Genomic DNA, 21,961 nt, shown 5'->3' with positions numbered 1-21,961 from the left:
GTAGCAAAGCTCACAGCTCATTATAATTCCCTATTTCACAGGTTGGAAAAGCGAACCAAGGAGATGTAAAGCAATTTCCATGAGATCACACCCAAGAGCAGTGGGAAAACTAGAAACAGGCACCATGCCTCTTCACAGTTTTCATGCAAGGGTTTGATTAGCTGGGAAAAATTAGAATTTTCTCTAACCAGAAGTGCAAGGGAGCAGGCAGAGGACCCCGTCAGCCACCCAAATCTTTGCTGTCTCGGAGCAAAGGAAAGCTTGTAACATACACTTTGCCCTTTGTTTTCTGAAAACGTGTCAATATTCGCTATAAGCGCTGCTCAAGCTACATTTTCCTCTAATGCATTTCAGTCCACAAGTGTTCATAAGCAAAATAAATTCAGCCAAGTATTGTGAATGAGACACGGAAAGTTACATCCACTTGGTCTATCACATCTTCACCACATTCTTGATGCCAACAAACCCAATGACTATGCATCATGTCTTCACACATTCTGGTGCTTGCTCTTTAACTCTGCTTGTTTTCCCACACAGCTCTTGTTCATTTTACAAATGCTGCCTGAACAACTCTGCCTTGTTTTAGTTGTCTGTGCTCCCGTTTCTTAATCTCAGTACCTCTGGTTTCAGCATCCCCTTCCCCTGTTTATTTTACTCCCATCCTGCAGCGTCAGCGCTCCCTGCTATTTCCTAGCCTGCAATTTCTATCACTGCTCCTAGTAATGTGCAGCTGAGTGGCTGCTGAGAGCACTGTAATGGTTCAGACGTGTTACAATTTGCAGTCCATCTCTTTTTGCAGTCCGCTGTATTCCCTCCTAAACAACTTTAATTCAGCTCGGCAAGTTTGTGACATTCTTGTCGTCTCCCCCAAGAAATCCGCATGCTTTGCTAGGTCAAAATTCATCCCCTTCAGAAGCTTTATTAACAAGTTAATAAAATAAAAACAATAAATTCCATGAATTTATGGTAGCTCTCAAATTTACCTGCATCTCCCAGTTCCATTTCGTAGAGTCTAGTTATCTCTCACACACACAAGTACCTTTTTTCTTTCACTCTTACTCTCATTATCCTTTAATTACTCTGTTCTTTTTTTTTTGATCTTAAGCACTCTTCCTTCCCTCTTTTGCAAAGCATCCAGTCTCTCTGGGAATCCACCTCCAAACTCTTTGTAGCTCCTCCACCACGGCACCTCCCGGGTCTCGCGGCGTAGTTTCTCTTCTTCCTGCACACATTTCCTTTCTGCTGCCTTTTTAAGCTGGCTTCTTTCACACTCCGTCCAAACTGCTCCTTTCATTTCTATAGTCGTGGCAGTCAGCGTGCTCACGAAACAGATTAACAATATACTTAAAAGGCTGTGTCAATAGACTGAAATATTGTCTGAAAAGAACTGTATGACTGTGAACGAGACCACTGGAAATTGAATGAAATACAGTAATATAAAAGGTCACGCCGTCTGGGACTATTAACAGATTACTGCTACTGTGAGGAAAGTCATCAGTACTGGGAAAGAAAGGACGGAAGGGAAGGAGCCGAGCACGCCAGTGGCCGAGAGACTTCCAGACAGCAACGTGGTAAGGCTGCAAGGAAGGCAAATATAAATCTCAAGTGCAGTGGAAGATGTATTTTCCCCATTTTAACTTACTCATACTAAAATTAGTCAAAGATGCGGTAATTTCTCCTTTTCTATTGTAAATCTGTCAAAGTCTCCTTACTGACAAGCTTTATTGCTGCTAAGCACGACCCTGGTTCTTAGATTTCACCACAAATATAAATAACTTACACTACACTCTAAAGGCTGGTTTTCTTCAATATTTCATATTTTCCCTTTTTGTTTTAAAAGCCTGGAATACCACACTGGATTTTCTCAAACCCCAAAGCCTCCAAGCCCACGTCCCCATTTTTTTTTTGCTTATTCTGTAGCTGCTTTCCCGAGACAATCCTGGCAGCCCGAGCAGCCAGAGCAGAGAGAGAAACGGGTCTCACCCACCCCGAGACAGAGCAGACTGCCACAGAACCACACCGCCTAACTGATTTTTCTGAAATGCTGCAAAATTCCATCCCCTTTTTGACAAAGAGGATCTTGAAATTCAAAATTGGTAGAACAACATCACAGCACCACTCAAAAACGGCACGGACTGCTTCCAGGTGCTTTATGCCGTGCTCAGTGAGGACTTTTCAGAGAGAAAACTTCACAACGTTTACATGAGCGTTTTGGGGTGCTCTCATTTTCTGCTCAACTCACTGCAATTCTGATTCAATTCAGGGTTGATTAGAAACTGCTGGCTTTACATCCAAGAAGCTTCTTTCAGAGGAAAAAAAAAAAAGGTGAAATAGTAGCACTGAGGAGGCGATGACAGAATCTCAAGCATTCCTGATCAACAGGTTTTCCTTTATGACAGACCTACGCATACAAAAATAATAAAGTGGAGTTACATAGAACAAGTGAGGTAGCCCACAGGGACAGTGCTCTTTTCTGGCTGCATCTGCTCCTACAAGCCTTCATAGGAATTATCCCTTGCTTTGTCGAGTTTCAAGCGCCTTAGGAAATATTCAATTCCCTGCCACTGAATTTAGCATATATGTAACTACGAGTCTAAGCTGCTAGCAGAAATTCTGGGTTAACCAGGCTTTTTTACACTGCATTAATATAACGTGACATGAAAATTGAGCACTGGCAATCTGAGAGATTTGTTAAATGTAACAAAGTTATCACATTTCCCCAGCAAACTTGCAATGTTTGTTACATGCACAAAATTGTCTGCTGTTGCCTCATGCTGAAGTTAACTTTAATGCTTTGTGAAACTTTGTGCAAAACAATTAAGACTGTAAATACCACAAAGGTATTGACAGAAGCAGGTGTGTTAGTGCAAAACCACTCGCTCAGGCACGCAGTTCTGTCACGCAAGGAAAAACATCTCTAAGTCTCCAACGTGTAAAGAACAAGAATTGGGAAAAGTAACCGAGTGTTTATGTTAATAATTAGATGGAAAATCCTTCTTTTATGACAACAAATATTAGAAGCTATGGAAAAGTGATTTCAAAATTTAGTAAAAATCAGCAGGTCTTTCACATTAAAACGCAATCGCCCCACAAACACTTGTTGATTTGGCTACTGGATTATTTAACTTTTTTTTGCCTTTTTTTTTTTTCTCCCTTTACACAAATTAATTTAATAGCAGATATTTAGAGCTGTAAGATTAAGATAGAATGCCCAGAGGAATTTTGGAAGGAGCAAAGCAAAGGACTATAGTGTTGAGAAGCCTGCAAAGCACTACTTACAGAGACCGCCATGCAGCAAAGACATCCTGCTGGACAAAAAAGGGAATGTTCATAAATGCTCCTCTGATTTTATGGCAGCCACATCAGATTGATTTCATCCAAAATACCATCTTTATAGCAATCTCCCATCAGCTATGGGAAAGAGGCACTTTACTAAACACATCCTGGATCCTTCCATTTTTTCTAAAACCTTCTGAAGTCATTCATAGGTGGCAAGCAACAACCATCTAACAGCAAACCAAGTCAGAGGTCTTCGAAGACGTCCAAGAAGCAAACAGATCTTCATTTTAAACGTCCTCCACACCCAACCAGCACAACCACTGCAACAGCACAAGGGTCGTCTGCCTTTTCAACCTTTTAAATGTTTGTATCTTATTTGCAATCTCCTACCCCTCTCATACTGAGTCTGATTTCAATAAAAGGTTACATAGCAGTTGCCTCACATTTGAAGTTATGTGGTGGCTTTGTTGGGTTTGTTTTGCTTTGTTTTCAGGTAGGCTTTTTAGAATTATTTCAGCATAATAACAGCTTGCAACTGTTCCTTATTGTCACCTAGCAATTTGTTATATAAATTGTCCGCTTCCATTTCAGACAGTGCTCCAGACACGCTCCCTGTAAAGAATAGCTCTGATCTCCTCTAGTGACAGAGTTATTCTACATTATATTTTCAACTCAGCAGACAAAAGACAAATGATGTTATGTAAAATACAGTTTAACAGAGGAGCTTATAATGCTCAAATTAGGCAATTACTTGTAAAATAGTTGTGATGAATACTGCACTTAAACTCAATCATGCTCTTTTTCTTTTTTTTTTCTCCGCACCGTGCACAGGCCAAAGCTTTCTAAATGGATGTAGATATCCAAGCAGTGAAATGAATCATTAGCAGATAAATTAAACTTGTTATCAAAATGCAACTCTATTGTTAGCAGATGAAAAATGAGTAGATCAAATGACGGCAGCAGGAAAATCTAATAACAGCTCATCCGTGACCTGTCAGCTCCTGCCACAGCACTTAATTCAGGGTAACAGATACTCACCAATTATTTTGTACCTGCTTGTATTTTTGTATCTCTAAAGTAATTTCAGGATTAAGCTACGCAACTTAATTTCTGAATTAGTGGTTCAGGGATATTTCTGCATTAGTGGTGCAGGGATATTTCTGAATTAGTGGCTAGCAGAGAGCGTGCTATCAGAGTGTAGAAAATGGGGGAAGAGGGAAGCTGGGAACCTTCTTGGCCAAGCACAAGATAGGTGCTTGCAAGGTTTGAACATGAAATGATAGAGGAAAAGAAGGACAGTCTGAAACCAAGTCAAGAAGTTCCCCCATCTATGCTGAGCTTATTATAAATTCTCTGTCCTAATGACAGAACCAAGAAAGACCAAGGAGACAGACAGACCAAAGCAGTAACACACATGTTCTCCATATCACCCATTTCCTTCAAAGATCTCAGCTGTTAAAAGGTTGTTAAGCTTTACTTTAACTATTGAGACATGTATGCCTTGTATCAATACCTGGTAGGGAGCAAGTCAACCTGCAGCAAACCCATCTAGCGCTGTGTTCAACTTGCTATTTCAGCAGTCTCTTGAAGTTTGGGTTTTCCAACAAGCAAGGAGAGAATCCTACTTTTAAGCTGAAATTTTGCAAAACAAAGTACAAAGCTTTCTCGGTCCTCAGAGGTTTTGCATGTAATATTCTGAAGAGATATGAAATGCAAGAGAGTGTGGAACCCATGAGTCAAAGGGGGAAGGGGACAAACCCATGAGTCAAAGGGGGCACGCTCAGCACAAAGGCATTGGAGGTTTGAGGCTCTGCCTCTCCGTTACCCCAGTTAACGCGTTGGCAGCAAAGGACTCTGCAGACAAGAGAAACACCTCCAGCTCCGCACGCGTATGAAGATGCAGTCATTGCAGAATCATGAGTATGATTTAAAAATCAAATCTCTCACAGATACTTCATTTATAAACTATAATTTCCCTATACGGGTTACTCAACTTTTCCTAGAGATCTGGCATCTCCGCGGTACAGCAAGTGCAACAGAAAAGGGCGGCGTAGGCAGCAGGGTGCACGGTGGCCGCGTAACCGCACCGCGTCACTTGCTGCAAGAACAACCGCAGCAGAAGCGAAGGCACACCGCAGTGCGTGGCACTTTGAAAGAAGGCGTAAGAGATCCCTACACTAAGATCCTTCCTTTCTTAAAGGAAATGGAAAGTTTAGAAAGCAGCAACATCACACAGCACGGGGACTAGGAAAGTTAAACTTCAGAGGGAGCGGTCTGCCACTGACATGAATCTGTGATAATCCTTGAAGTGCTGGTTTAAAAAAAGAATGCTTTTCTAAAAAGGAGAAAGCACTTAAGGCGCCCTTTTCCTCTTTGACTGACATTTATATGAATCACGGCACCGGGAAGAAAACATGGATGTCAGTTGTATTCATTTCTCTTCTGCTATGTTGTGATGACTTTAAACAGCCCGTCTGAAATACCATTCGGTAATCTTCATGCCTTTAAACCATAACTGTACAAGCGCTACAAAACTCAAGCTGCTTCCTCCCCCAGATGTGTACCACAGATCTCGTGGCTGGGTGCAGACCCAGTGGAGCTCCGGCAGCCACAGACGAGGTGAGTCAGGAAACGGGTGCTGGGAGGCCAGGAAGAAACAGAGCCAGGGCCAGAGACAGAACCGGGGACAAGATCCAACATACATCATCCAACGCACATCATCCAGAGCAGCTCCAGCCAGAGGACAGCCTACCTCCCTCCCAGGTCCAAGGCCCATCCGTGGAGCCGGGCTGGAGAGTAGCAAATCCAGCACACCTCCACGTAGCAGGACTGAATCCCCAGGCTGGGCCCGCATGGGGCTCTTGGGCAGTGGGTGGGTGGTGGAAGCCCCAGGTGAGCTGGTCAGGGCAATTAAAGCTTATTAGCACCCTCAGAGCCCTCTGTGAGGGGGCAGTGGTTACAGCTGGTGCTGCGTCAGGTATTCCAGTTTTAAAACAGGAAGGCTAAATCTTGGTTCTCCTCTAATACAGATTTAATCAGTCATTAAGCACAAGGGCTACATTCTCTGGGAAACAAGGAATATTGTCTGTCTGAGCACTAAACTTGGGCTGTGCTACAAAGCTACATAGTGCCTGAGCTGTCATAAGCACCATGTTGTTGAACCACAGCTGACAACGGGTATATAAAAGGAAGGAGCTGACAAACTGGAAAAGTCACCACACAATGGGAAGTAAAATATACAGGTATCAATGGAATAATAAATGCTCTGATAGCATCTCGGAGAACCCGGAAGCCATCACACCATTATTCAAAGTATTAGTAGCGTGAGCAGCATCTTCACAGGAAGATTATCTTCATCTTCCTGCAACATACACTGCATGCCATAAGCAAAGCTACAAAGTCCTCTATATTCAGCTTTCCGTCACCATCTCCTATGGATAACTTTTGCAAGCCAAAGCCACGCAGTAGTCTATGAAGTCTTTCTTTTGCTTGGCTTTTCTTAGATAGAAAGAAAGGAAACCACAAAAATCCTTCTTTTCATTCATGGCTCACTTTATCCCTGAATTTGCTCTTTTTCGTGGGAGTCAAAATACGTGAATCAAAATGTGATGCTTACCTCAGTAGGGGAGGACACAAACAACTTCACGTCAGAACCTCTAAGAAGTGTGTCCGTCTGTTTTGACACTGCAAGTTCTGTTTTTGAACTGGTTTCTGTGATCTATAATATTAGAAGGTACGTTCACCACTCCCCATGTAAAGGATTTTTTAAACCTTGCCCAAGTGCAGGTCCTGAAGTCATTGTCTCCAAAACACGTGCAGCTGAATATGGCAGAGCAGGAAGGCAACCCTTTCTTTGTGTATGCTGTTTTCTTAATGCTATTTTAGACAAAGTATTTCTTAAAATCACATTACACAGCTTCAGATTTATTGTAAAAATACCCCCCAGTAATTGCTTCTACCAGCAGACTAAGAGAAGCCATTAGTATGATTTCGGTTCTGTAATCACCACACACTCTCAGCCACACAATTCAGTCTGACTCATTCCCTGCACAGCCTCTAATTAACTTCCGAAGGAAAGCCAGGGGATTCCTGTTAGAGTAATAATGCTATTGAGACATTATGCAAAACTTCACCTCTAGGAAACGATCTTGTCTAACTGTGATTGCATCTCACCAACAAAGCAGAAAGCTTTCTAATTTGGTCATGAGGAGAATATAATCAATCTGTTAGCAAGAGTCAGGAAGATTCTTTTTTTTTTCTTTTTAAAATGAAAGGATATCCAGAAAAATGATTGACAAAATGCCATAGATAAAACTGGATCCTATGTTAAACGCTTTGAACCTACACACTATATATTCAATTACCAAAAGAGGAAGCCTGTGACTGTAAGCCCCTGAAACCTAGCGTTGCTGAGGCTGCAGTCACCAAGAGTCTGCCTCTGCTAATGGGGGGGAAGAAGTGTCTCACACAAATTAAATTACACAAAGGCATGGAAATAGTGCACATCACTGGGAAAAAAACAATAACAACGAACCAAAACAAACAACGAAAAAAATCCAAACTCTGATCCCTGAAGAATATTTTTATTTAAATAATAAATAATATTTAAATACGTACAGAAGTGGTATTGAAATTAATCTTTAACAGAGAAGCAGGCCAAAGGATGTCTAAGTTCACTTATTATTTCTTTCTTAGGTTTTTGATCTCTTAACTACATAAGAAACTCTGCAGTTCCTTCTACCTCTCCTATCCAGTTCCAACACCCTATATTTACACCTTGTCTGCTTTTGCAACAGAGTAAAAAGCCTCATTTTCACCTTGCAAGCCGTTCTTGAACCACATTTAATTCCTTTCTTGCATCATTATATCATCAATCTTTTTTTTTTCATTGCTTCTTTTGAACCAAGTTTTTGTATATCTTCATTATTCCCATCCATTGGCAGGTGGTTCATTTTTGACGAGCAATTATCACAATTTCATTCTCTCCTTCATTAAAAATCTCAGCTGGCACTAAATACAAGAACTCTGCAAATAAGATGGACAGACTACAGGAAGATCAGTACAACTGTAAATAATGATGAAGTTCAGGCAATTTACAGCACAATCTAGATCATGTAACACGTTTGACCCCTTCAAAGAAGTGCATTTTTTAAACAGCCAACTACATTTTACACATTGGGGAATGAAGACTGTAGGGCATAGTTGCAGATTGGGGTCGCACATCAGGCAAATCAGATACTCTGAACAAGACTTGAGATGGTCCACTAACTTAATACGGGCCCCAGGATACAGTCCTATGGGGAAAGACGTAATGTGAGCCTTAGATAAATACCTAAGAATGTAATGACGGGAAAGGAAAGTGATTCCACCTCCAGATGTACCACTAGTAAAGTGGTACTGCCTCCAAATTTGATGCTTATAACAATAGGACATTAAAAAAATCCAAAAGGATGCAGAAAATAGGCAACAATGGTACAGAATTTAGAGGACAATCATGAGATGATCTCCTCACTGTATTTAACTTCTCAAAAACAAGAGTGAGGTGATACACCTACAGTTTATGGGTATATGTCCAAAGAAAGGAAACATCAGCAACTAAAGGGCTTTAATCTTGCAGAGAAAAACTGGTTGAAATTTAAAGCCAGACAAAAAGATGGAAATTAGGTTCTTTAAAAAACAAACCAACAAAAACCCCAGCAGAACACAGAAAAGCCATCACTAAACAGAAGAACAGGTGCCCTAGAAAAATGATGGATATTCTGTTTTTCAATATTTTCAAATGTATCTTTCTGGAAAATTCTGCTCTAGTACAGTAAGGTGCTACGCACAGTGCTTCGTAAATGCGTACAAGATTTTATGTAGCACACGAGCCTTACCAGACATCTTGGAATACCTTTACTCTAGCTCTTAGTCCATCAGCTCTACTTTTCATGATTTATTGATCACATAACTATAATTTCATTACCACCATTACTATTTTTAAATAATACGTGGAGTTATCAGTTTTACTCACTGCAGACCTGCAAGAAGAAGCAGACAGCTATTGAAAGCCTCAGGAAAAAATCCTTAGAAGATATTGAGTGGGAAAAAAAAAAAGTTGGAGATTTTACCAGGCGTATAAGAGCCAGACAGCAGTTGCTGTACTCTCACCAGCACTGTAGAGGTTCTGGGGGGTTCTGGTTTTATTTTCCTGAATGCTACTTCACCCAGTCAAGAACCGTTACTTTTTCTTCCCTGACTTACTATGCAATCTTTTTGTTGATTGTGATCTGCACTTCCAGCAATGCCATTCCACATAAATAAAATCTCACCATGGGTAGTAGCCTCTGAACTGTGCAAAACACACATCATGGTCAGGTAGTCAGGTAAACCCCGCGGGAGCCCTGAATGTCAAAAGGCAGCTCCCTGGCTTGAAAAGGGGAGCATCGTAGGGACCAGAGTACTCCACCGTATCCATCACTACCAGCTCAGATTATTTTCAAATGCCAGAATAACTATTTGGACTCTAAGCAATGTATTTATGCTGTTCACATACAAACAGACGGTGGGGTTTTTGTGTCCATGTACATGTGATTCCAGGTTAGCATGTTTTATAAGGTTAGCTAAAGAATCAGGACAATCCAGCTTCAACTCAATATACTCCATCTGTCATCTGCTTTTGGAGAAAAAAAATGAAAGAGTAGAAAAAGGAAAAATAACAATAATGATTTTTTATAAAACATCATAGTGTTAAAGTGTGTGGGGTATGTGTGTGTATAAGATTTGCCTAGTATTATAAAACTAACACTCTCATCATTGCTTTCCAATACAATCTGGATTATTCTATGATCCTAGGAATATTTTTTCTCCCACTTAAATACATTTCCCTGTCACTGAAATGATAAACAATTGTTTCAAGAATCTAGAATGAGGAAAACAGTTTTTGTTGTTGTTTCCCTTAATTTTCTTTTTCTTTTTTTAATCAAGAAGGGATCACTGTAAATCCAGTCATCACTTAGGGTGATGCAGGTCCACAACACTTCCAGAGAGAATTTTCCACCAGGTGAGGACGGTGGCTTGATTTTTAAAAACAGACTGCGGCTTGAATTTTCATTCGCTGATGAAGCACAAGATTTTACAGAATTCAGAGTTCTTAAAATGTGTTGACTGTGCTCTAATTAAGGCTGCAGGTATTCTGCAGAAATCAAGCTGACAAGCAGAACTATGCAAGGCAATTCACATCATTGGCAAAAGGAAGCAAACATTACAGTGGTATGGGATCAGAGCAAATTCTTCTCTACGGCAAACATTTCTGAGAGGAGTACAGACCATACCAATCTATCCACACAAGAAATTTAGGATTTACAAAAGTTGATAGGTATTTTATTATTTGAGTCAGTTACCTTGACTTTCTGATAGCTTTATGCTATGCTACCCCTTTGCCCCAACAGCTGGGAATCTGTACGAGCCAGAGCTGCACATAGCTGCTTATAGTCCCACAACTCAAACACAGAACAAAACAAGAAAAGAGTATTTTGGTTGTTTTCTCCTTTTTAATGGCTATTATCATCTTTCAGAGCATTTCATTTCATGGTACTTCTCCAACGTGAGACTGCACGTAGCTTCCCCCCCTGCTCCATCAGGGGAAGCATGCAGAAGGGTCCGTGCCCTCCTTGCAGGATCTGTGCCCCGTCTGTTGAGCTTGTAAGAGTGTGCGTGGAGCCATACTGTAAGCAGGCTTAATGACAAGATCTAGCTTAAAATCAACCCTGAAGAAAGAAAAGGAGGACAGAGAGGCATTTTTAGCACAGAATTTCAATGATTCCATTCACAGCAAACTCTACATACACTTGTTACCAGTGCAATCAGGGAGACAGGGACCTTCTGAATTCAATTAATCTGAATTTAATTCATGTAACCTAAATCTTAATTCATCTAATCAGAAGAGAAAACGTATTTTGTGTTCACTGAGCAGTAAAATAACGATCTTCACTCTTGAGCAGAGATTCACTTATGTACATGGTAAGATCAATGCAGTACAGTAAGTAGTAAATTTGAGAAAAACGGAACATGGCAACACCTTTGTTACTGAATGAGATTATTTTTGCTCAACAGCTGAACTTTTTGTTTTGGATTATGGGACTAACTATTCCATTTAACTACATAATATCTATTAATATTGTGTGAAAACATGGCTGGCTGATGTTTAGTAAGTGATAAAATCATTTACTATGTGAGCTGCCTAATTAAAGCATCAATAATATTATCTCCACCTGAAATACTGTCAGTAAAAGTCCCCATTATGTCACAAGTAAGATGCAGGAAAAGGCTGGAAGAACTAGCAGTGCTACAATTATCTAGGTTGTACAAGTGAACACACAAAAACAAATTTCAATGAAAAGCATCAAAATTGTCTAAATGAAAGACAAAAAGCAGGAAAAGTCCCACACTCATTTTCTCGAGCTGAATTCTCTCCAGTTACAGCCTCGGTATTCCTACAGCCTAACTGTTTTATCTTCGTTGTTCAGTCGTTTACGTTCATTAGCTTTGGTGCTAGAAATAAATTGTACGTATTTGCGAACGAGATAAAAATGCAATAAAAAAAACACAAAGTAAATATTTGCAGGCAGTTTTGTTTGGGATCAAATATAATATCTTTTATCTCTTTATACCCTGAATTTGGCCCCACTGAGATCAGAAAGAAGATTTGCCAGTGAGTAAATCAAGCATTAGATCGAGCCCTAAAAACAAAACAGTGGAAGATATGAAACCAACTGACCTGTCACAGCTATGAAACTCTAGATATAGACACACGGCCTATAAGAAGGAATTTCTGTGTCTGTACTTGCTCTTATCATTCCACACAGTGATTCTTCCTCCTTGGGCTCACGTTCTCTCTATCGGACTGCTTTGCTTTTCATATAATTAATAGTTTATTCTGAGGCAATGATTTTCATTTTTTTCCTCAAGTGGCTAATAGTAGGAAAAGGTTTTACAAAGTGACCCCAGGGGGACGGGTTGCACCAATGTCACAGCGACATTTAAACCCCCAGCCCTCAGCTTCCCTAAACCTCCGAAGTGAGATGTGTAAGGCTTCAGCAGAAGCTGTACGTGGACGTGGATACTCAGCACACACTACAGTGAAGTTAGCATTGGGTTGCAGATCTGCAGAGGGACTTCCCAAATAATGAAATGCATTAAAAAGCTGTGGCACTCCAGAGAGAACGTATACAGCTAGAAGACTGTGGTAGACTAGCGAGATATTTTGAGATGTCTTTTCATAAGCACCACCAGGCAGAGCTTTAATTCCCTTTCCATCCACACATACACAAAACAAGCTCCATCCAAAACTTTAAACCAAAGTTACAACAAAACTTCTGTCATACACTCTAAAAGGATAGTGAGAAATACCCGACAAGGGTAGTAGCCGAGTGTTTAATATTTCAGCCACAGTGTACTTTGTTTCCACTAACTGGGGCATGAACCCGCAGACTCCCACGGCAGGTGACTGTAAGGTACACACTTACCTCTTCTTTACGTCTTCCTACAGGACAAACAAAACCTAACACACAGAAGCAAAAGGCCTCTGCACAGAGCTGGATGCTCTATCGGTTGCTGAGCTTGAAGGGGCATTCTGATGCAAGTGGCACGTAGCTCAGGGTGCGATGAAGCCTCCATTTCTAATTAAACCTGCAGTCACTCTGGTCTGAAAACTGATGTTTTCAATGGAACTTAGAAAGATAAGTTGTTATTTAACATATCTTCCCTGCAAAAGCTGAAGTTTCAGTAACATCAAAGCGTTATCATAAATATCAAAAGAACAGATCTTACAAGCCCATACTTAGCAGTGATGAGTTAAAGTTAATTAATGTTTTGCTGCCACTGAACTACAAAGCAGCAGGGAACAGTTTTTAAATGGAAAACTGGAAGTTTAGGAGGTTTTGGAACAGCAACACGATGATCTTCTATATTTATTAAGGCTAGATTTTACTTAAGGATACTACTAGATGGAAGATATGCAGTAACATACAGACGCCAAAAACACAGTTGTCAAGAACAATTACCCCCTTCACACCCCAAAAATTATGGAACATTTTTTTCCATTATAACATATACTGTGGCAGAAATACATGAAGGTATGTTTATTGAAAAAGCACTTCTAAAAGTTGCTAGTCAAAACCACTGAAGAGATACAAAACAATTACAAAGAATTATGTATTGTTTCCCTGCATTAAAATGACCAAAATCCATCCCGGCTGTAAAAATACTTGACTCTGATGTTTTGATCAACCAAAATTAAACTGGTATTTTCATAGTTTTTCCAAAATATTTGTTGGAATGCTCTATTCGTTAGCTGGGACTCTCAAACATACCTGAAAGCATTTGAAAGGGACAATTCTAGTGAATATCTCATATAAGACTAAGACATACTACTTTTCTTCTTTTAAACATCACAAGAGCTATGTGCTTCTGCTCAGAGAAAATGTAGCATAGGTGTCCTGTTTATGAGCTCATTGTAGTATCCACTGAAAATAAAATTAATTCACCATCGCCTTAAAACTAAACAGTGCTATCCTTATAGTCATGTATGCAATGTAGTACTCTACTGGAAATGAAACGGGTAATTTTGATAAAGCATTCCCTAAAAAAATAACTCCTGAACTGCTTTACAAAATAGCTTTTTTGGCACCTAAGGTAGCTTTGTGCTTAAACCAACTTAAAAATGAAAATTGCTATAACATAAGCATTCAGCACTTGATACTCCAAGTCCCTGCATACCCTGGTCTAAATCTAACTAAGCATCCTCGTAGTTGAGCAGGTAACAGCTGGGCAGTTCCAATGATCACCAATGACCACACTTTTCACACCTTCGGAGAGGAGCTGCCTGAATTTATCCTCTCAAAAAGAGATCAGGCAGAACCACATAATGGAGACAAAAGTCTGCACCTGAGCAAGGTCAAGCCTTCATTTCTCTTCCATCTAAGATTTCTCGAGCAGATCTGATAGGAAGACGTTATCATTAGCATTTCATCTTTCATAATTAAACAGGATTTCAAAAATTACATTGAAACTTTTAATAGAAGTGGGTACATCAACCTGCGCATCAGCTTCCCGTTACATTATTAGCAAGCTCATTATTGACACTTCCTGAATACATTTTCCTGTTAACAAGGAGATCTAAAACCAGCTCTCTGCGTTCGTCATCTGCAATGCTCCTAGCCACATCCTCAAAGGTAACTTCATGTCAGCTTTTTCTTAAAAAAACAAAAATAGTCGCTAGCTCAGCAGGAACATGAAAGAGAGTTTGCAGTGTTCAAAACAAATCAAGGCTCAGTTCCATGTCTGAACGAGCACAGAAAAGAGTAATATAATACCTAATGGGGCACTTGGTAAATTATACATAGTGCTCCCAATTTTGGAGGGAAATGTTGCATAAACACAATCATATAATTCTCCAAAGTATAATGCTTTACAGCGCGTGCATTAAAACTAATGTCCAGCAGAATTCCTCAGATATGGGACATAAATGTCAGTAGAATTTGCCAAAATTGTCTGCAGATGTCTGCTGGCCATGCAATCAGGCAGTAAGTCAGCACCAAAATGGTATTTAATGCAGCCATGAAAAATCAATTACACAGGACCCCTGTGTTTCTCTGCTTTTTAAAAGATGGCCTGGTTCCCTACACTGTTTTGTTATTTTCACTCATAACTTCCCATTAGCCTTGTAAAAAGCTATTTGTTCTTAAATCCATTCATTATATCTGACCAGAATTCTCCAACTGTATCAGCCCCAATATAAAAATGTGCAAAATAAGTCTTGTATCCTGAAATTTTATTTAAAAAAATAAAGAGGTATAGTAAATGAGTCTACTTGCAAGACAAGACTCATATTTATAGAGCAAGAAGGTTTCTGCCCCAGCTTCTAAAATGAAAGTAGCCAGGAGATCTTAAACATACATTTTTAACTAGCAACACTTCCAAATTGGGAGCAGACACTGACAAATGGCTAGAATTAAAACTATTATCAGAAAAAGAAATCTATGGTTATTTCCAGCAGTAGTAAATACACAGTCCTCCATTCAGCCCTGACAAACAATCTAAACTCTGAAAAAATATTTAAAGACTGTATCAATAGGCAGGTGAAATGAGTAATACACAGGATGAATACTTGTTCATGTTGGTAAAAGTACACTGTAGGTATATAGAAAAAACTGTAGCAAATAGATGTAGTTCAGAAATATTTTTTCCTTTGGGGGCAAAAATATACAATGGGTGCTCAGTTAATTTTCCCTTATACTGATTACATATTATTCAAGAACTCATGTAATGCTGAAAATATGTGAAGCTATCATAACTAAGATATAAGAAAGTCTTACTATGCCCACAGTACTTGCAGCATTTAAACAGAAGTACTACTTGTTTAGTTTGCCTTCAACAACTACTCAGGTACTTTGCTTTATTCAAAAAAAACTCAGTAGTCTTCCACGGTTTTGCCAGAAATGGCTGGAATTATTTTAATTCATATAGTGGTAGATTCATTCTATTTCATATTCTGCACACTTCAGTAAAAAAAATAATAAAATTGTATTCATATTTTATGTTCTGGATAAATCCACGTTCAGAAAATGCATTCAAATGAGCACCAGTCACTCCCCTTTCTAGCCTTTCAGATTCAAGCCAACATGTATTTGAAGTGCCTTGCAGTATACTTTAAAATCGAGTTTCTCCTCAACCAGATCACAGAATTTAGCATAGCTTGAAAATGTTGTAAAATAGGAAGCTAAAAAAAAAAAAAATTAGAGAAAAGTTGCATTTAATGTAGAATGTCTCTGTAATTATCTCTATAAATACAACAAATAGAACAATTGCATAACTACTCAAAGCTCAACCCTTCCCCTTGTTACTTTAATATATTTATAGAGAAAATACCATAATCCATGAAAAATGAATTTAAATTTCAGGATGACTTTGTTTATAGCTATTGAGAAACCAGAAAACTCTGTAAAGATTACATAGTTCCTCTTGTTTAAGGTCTTGCAATAGAGCTCTGCTTCAAACCTACATTTATACACATTTTGTTGTTCAACCCCCCCCCTTCAGAGAATACTAGTGCCACTCTGCTGGCATGAACACAGAGGAAAAAACTGGAGCATGAATAACTCTTAGAATCACAAAGCCATTAAGGCATTACCACCATCTACTAACTGGGAGCAAGTTTTAGAGATCTTTTAGAAAATATATAGGTCAGCAGCTGTCATTCAGAGTCCTACTTGATGAAGTTTCTATCAGTTCATGTTTTAAAACTGGTCTGTCATCTGGGACTGGTGCTCTACGGATCAAGCAGCACGAAGCCTGTATTTACATGCAGGTAAATCACCCTTCGCTTGCGACCATTGCAGATTTTCCCCCTCCGTCCCACCCTCCAAATTAACACAAGAATCAGTCAGCAGGAATACAGTTTTGTTTGCTACTTGGGAAGGAGTTTTGCTCAGCTCTATGTATTTGATTTCTGAGCCAAGGTGGTGATCCTTATTCACTGTGAAGGAATAAGTTGGACGTAACTGGTTACTCTATAAAAGTAGGAAGTTTTACAAAGTGTTAATAACCAAATGCTAATCACTGTATGCATTTGGTTCTTAATAAAAATAATAATAATAATAAGTTTCGGGCTTCCAAACCTAAATTTGAGTCTCTTAGCACTCATTGAACCTCTGAATAAGTTGCTTTTTGTACCATTAAATGAGACTGCAAAAATGTAAGCATAGCATGCCAAGCAAATAAGAAAGAGAAACGTGGTACCAACATGCTGTTTGAAGCAGGCTTTCATTCCACATGGGAGACCATATACAGTCGTTTTTTACAGAGGCAAGACTGGAACAACGTTACTCCTTGGTCTCCCTGTGCTGGTTGTCATTCCTCAGAGCTGAGACGAAGAGTGGCCAAGGAGCAATGCAATGGCTTTCTGAGTATAAAAACTGAAACTGCTCCCAGGGGATAAACCCATAGGGAAGACAGAAAAGTTCTACCACTGTAGGATAGGAAGCTTTCCTTTACTCCAGGTGGTAGAGAACCGTACTTCAGGACTAAAGAAATCAAGGCTGCAGTCTTAATTCCCTACCTCTGTACATTCATAGTTAATGTATTTGTGGAAACTGTTGCACTGATGTCTTCATTGTAGCCTAGAAATACAATGAGAGAGCTTAAAAACAGAACACCCAGTAGAAGAACAGAACCAACTTAGCTGTTGTGGGTCAGTTAACTTTGCTGGCTGCCTGTTTATCTGAAGTTATTCTGCATTCGTGTTCACTATGCTGCAGTTTTCAGTACAGACTTTTCATTTATTTGCAATGCACTGACTCCTTTCTGAATGCTAAAAAAAATAAATTAAATAACTAAAAGAAGATGCCAACACTGCTCTCAGAAAAAAAAATGTACATTCAAAGTTAAAATAATCAGAAGTAGATACAGTTAACAACACTCTTTATAGCATTTTAAAATGTTAAATTTGCCTGGCTTAGTTTTAGAGTTTGTACTCCATTTAAGAATGATTTTGTAAGAGCTGTTTGAGCAGCATGGTTAGGGATTCACTAAGAGTACTGCCTTATGTTACATTTGGAAGATTTTTACCACAGCAAAATCTGGAAGTACATTCTGGGCAATATTTAATCCTATTTAACACTCATTTAGACCAAATATCAGTGAATATTTACAAACAAAATCTGACCGGCTAAATATTATACACTCTCTCCAATTAAAAAAAAATATATCCCAAAATAAATCTTGGCAAGACTGCTGACACGGGCTCTGATAAAGGCACAGCTTTTGCTTTAATGCACCAATTTCAGCTAAGAGCATGATTTTATGCTGGAACCTTTTCTGATAGTACAAGCCCTTGAAGTGGGTTACTTTCCTATAAAAGTGCTCACACTTGATTTCCATATTCCTCTTTCCATAGCAATATAACAACAACAAATGACATCCAGGTAACATTGCCCCTCCAAAAAGGAACACAGAGGTCTAACCAGGAACTTCCAGATCTAACAGGCCCTGTAAACGGGGCCAATGTTCCTTTGAAACCCAAGGCATTTGGTAAACCAGCCCCTTTTGTAACCCACATGCATATCAGATTAATAGCTAGCCTAGCAGGCCTCTCCACCTTAACTCAGTTTGACCGTTGTGTGTTTGTTTACTTACAGAAGTATCATCTTTTCACTTACAAAGAGAAGTAACCGGTATAAGATTAATATTTAAAAATTGACTTATTTATGCCCTGGAAGCTCCTATTTAAACAATATATAATCAGGCCTTTGTTTGATCTCTCTCTCTTTTTTTTTCCCCCCCCATCCCAAGACTCCTTTCAAGTGTTAGACAAATCTCCTCCAGTCTAACATCAAAACATACTGACAGGAATAAGACTGCAAGGCTGCTAGCTTCTCTCAAGCAATGCCACCCATTGATCCATGAATAAATGTTCCAGCTTCAAGGCACATCTCTGTTGTAAAGCTCTCTCGACTGAGATTCAAAGAAGAGCTCCTTGTCTGGTGCCCGGAGATCTGAAAACCTGCTGTAGTAACTGTGGGAGTCAGAAACTGACATCATGGTTTGCAGGGCTCAGTAGGATTTACCGTCTCGTTCTCTTGTGAAAAAAATAACAGAAATTTAAAATAATTTTATATAATACTCAAACATTCTTTTTTCACATTGAAATTTTGTTGCCTTTATTTTTTTTACAAGTAATGATTGCTTAAAATAAAAACACTGCCTATTTTCAAATTAAACACGAAAAAAAAAAATTACAATCCTGAATCATAAGGAACTTGATTTTACTTTGTTATCAGATGCTTGTTAGTGATATCATAAAATTAAAAAAAAAATTACTGGAGCATTTTGTTACCTATAATATTCTAGGAATGGTGAAGCTGTAACTGAAGTGCTTTAGAAACTGTGTCTAACTAACATTGAAACATTCAGGTGTGTTGCTTTGATTTTAATTCTATGTGATGACCAGAACATAAAATAGACAACTTCATTTTTCTCCAAAAGTCTCTGCGGTGCAGTAGCCTGACATCTTACCCAGACCTTGTTTTAAATCCCACCCCAGAGTTAGCTCCTGGAAGCCAAATACATGTAAGAATAGTAGTACAAGTGCTCCTGAATTATATTCTGGATCTTAAATATGAATAGGACTTACATTCAACCTTTATTGGTATTCAGAGCTTCAAAACCTCACCACCACTGAGGCTGGAAAATATTAAAACCTATACACTTCAAGTGGATACCTATAGTAAGCACTTTCTCCTGAAATTTTGTGGCACTATTTTATTTCATGTCAAGTGTTCCAGATTGTAAACAAACCTGAATGAGACAGTCTGAAAAAAACTAATGAAAAAAAAAATGAAAAATAACAAACATAACTGGCCTTCTGACTGAACCTTATCTGAAGAGTTGTGACAAATTCTGCTATAATATATCAAATGCCAGTAAACAATAGTCTACTGAAAATGAGTTGGCTTTGGGATGTATTTACTCACGTCATTCTTGGCACACGTACAAAGTATGAGTCAGTCCTGGAACATTTACACTACTTGTTACAGTTAAAATGAGATTCATGTCTGACCGTTAATACCCAAAACACTTTAAAAATATTTGTTTTTCTACATGACTATTTCCTAAATTCTGATGTTCAATATACATTTAATTTCTTTTTAAGGAAAAAAAAAATGCTGTCTTGGAAGCAAGAACCTATCTGTGAAGCAAAACTGATAATGTACATTGACTGAATGTGATTAAAATTCATCTGAGCTAAACAATCAAACTGAAATATAGGTTGAAACAACTGCCGACCTGCTTCTGACATAGGTTCTAGCTCAATTTCCTCAAACCTACGATAGTTCATACATTTGCAAGAACTGTCATTAGTTTTCCATGACTGTAAAATCTGTTCCAAAATCACACCAAGTTGCCAGAACACCAAAAACAATCACCTTTCAATTACCCAAAGTAATTGAGAGTTCTGATAACATAAATGAAGCAAAAACTCATTAGTTACACAAACACACGCATATTAAGCTGCAGAGAGCACAGCAGAATCAGGAACGTGGTGGGCTGCGAAGGCAGAGATCCCGCAGCGAGCACTGACCTAAGTCACGAAAGCCGTGTATCGCAGCACTGCAGCAAGTACAGCTCCGCCGCTTTCACACCCACGCAGCTCAAGGGGAACCAGCTCCACGTTTCTGCACCTGCAGCCTGAATAACTGTGAGGTGATTGCTGATGAAATCAAAGAAAATGAGCAAGCTTTTACTCTCTGCAGAGCTATTTATCACAAAAGCCTAACTGCAGTGTATATAGATTGTAAGAAACTAGAAAAGGAAGGGAAAATAATGGACTAGTGCTTTCCTCAACAGCTAAAAATAATATAATTTTAACTTGAATATACCTCATCATTTTCTAGAAAATTATATACACACAAATTTACAACAAACACTGAATTTAAAATGTGATTTGGATTTTTATTGCATTGCATTCTCTTAGGACTTTAGATAATTATGGAGTTATTGGTACTTTACATATGAGCAGACAGACACATACTGACTAGACCATGGCTGAATGTAGGCATTTTTAAAGTCAATAATATCCAATGGAGAAATCACAAGTATTTCAGTGAGCCGTGCCTTTTAGGAGTATAAAGCTGCTTGGAAGAAGACAATAGCAGGAAATCAAGGTGCACATGAGGTTAGAAGTTTGCGTGGGTTTCTTTTTTGTTTAACAGCTGGTATTTACTCTGTCTATTCTTTGCTCAATATAAGAAACAAAACAGACAAAAAGATGTGACTGACTGCGATGTTTTTAGTAGCTCCTCATCAATATTTGGAAAACAACAACGGTATCTAGCTCACACATAGTTGCACAAGTACGTGTTTAGTCTCACCACGTTGCCTGTTTGTCCTACTCCCACCCACTCCCTTCAGCGAGCATTCATAGCACACAACCACTTGCTGGAATTATTTCATCCTAAGCAGCTCTATCACCAACCTGTTTAGCACAGTATCCAGGTACCTGGGCGCGGATAGACAAATTGCTCACAGCGGTGGCTCATCCTCTCGCTCCAGGCCCAAACCCTCTCCACGCAGCTGCTCATTACGCTGCTCTCCCCCTTCATTTTGTGCACAGTTTGTGCCCTTACACTTTGTGGCCATTCTTTCTGTTAATGTATGTATCTATCGTTCTCTTCCTCAGACACAAGCCTGAATTTCTTCCCCTAAACCTCAAACCACGGGGAGGAAAGCCGCAGGTAAGCTCTGGAGAAGCATGGGAGTCCCCTATCCACTCACCCCGAAGCCCTCCAGGCCCATTCTTGCTCACATTCCTGTTTTCCTTTACCATCCCACTACCCTTTCTCCTAGCTTTATTGCCCAGTCGGTCCACATCATCACCAAAAACATACCTACCTTCCACAGCATCAGCCCTCCATTTCTACACCACAATTGCTGCACCCTTCACCTTCCCCACCTGGCACCAGTCCCCCCGAGGCCCGGCCACTGCCCCACCTGCATCCCCTTGGGCCTACCTTTAGCAGCCAGTTTGACCCTAATGCTGAGCAGCCATCTTCTGAGGAGTGGGCAGGGGTCCCTGGGGTGGGGTACCTCAGAGGAACGTCTGAGGGGAAGCCCCGCCTTCAGCCTCCTCATGGAGGAAGGCGCT

The 21,961-nt window shown here is 39.4% G+C and overlaps 1 protein-coding gene and 1 long non-coding RNA gene across 5 annotated transcripts in view; both read right to left on the bottom strand.

Moving 5' to 3' along the window:
* Positions 1 to 21,961, bottom strand: part of LOC121077343 (connector enhancer of kinase suppressor of ras 2-like) — a 180,609-nt gene that overhangs the window by 134,940 nt on the left and 23,708 nt on the right. The gene's annotated exons all lie outside the window — the stretch shown is intronic.
* Positions 1,993 to 21,799, bottom strand: LOC121077348. The gene is made up of 3 exons (XR_005823991.1): positions 21,293 to 21,799; positions 20,399 to 20,527; positions 1,993 to 2,401 (listed from the first exon to the last, which is right to left on the bottom strand). It is a non-coding gene; the product is annotated as an uncharacterized LOC121077348 (long non-coding RNA).

The sequence above is a fragment of the Cygnus olor genome, chromosome 13 (genome assembly GCF_009769625.2).
Source record: "Cygnus olor isolate bCygOlo1 chromosome 13, bCygOlo1.pri.v2, whole genome shotgun sequence".
Lineage (NCBI taxonomy): Eukaryota > Metazoa > Chordata > Aves > Anseriformes > Anatidae > Cygnus > Cygnus olor.
Note: the sequence above shows the minus strand (reverse complement) of the source record. Positions and strands in the feature narration are given on the sequence as shown.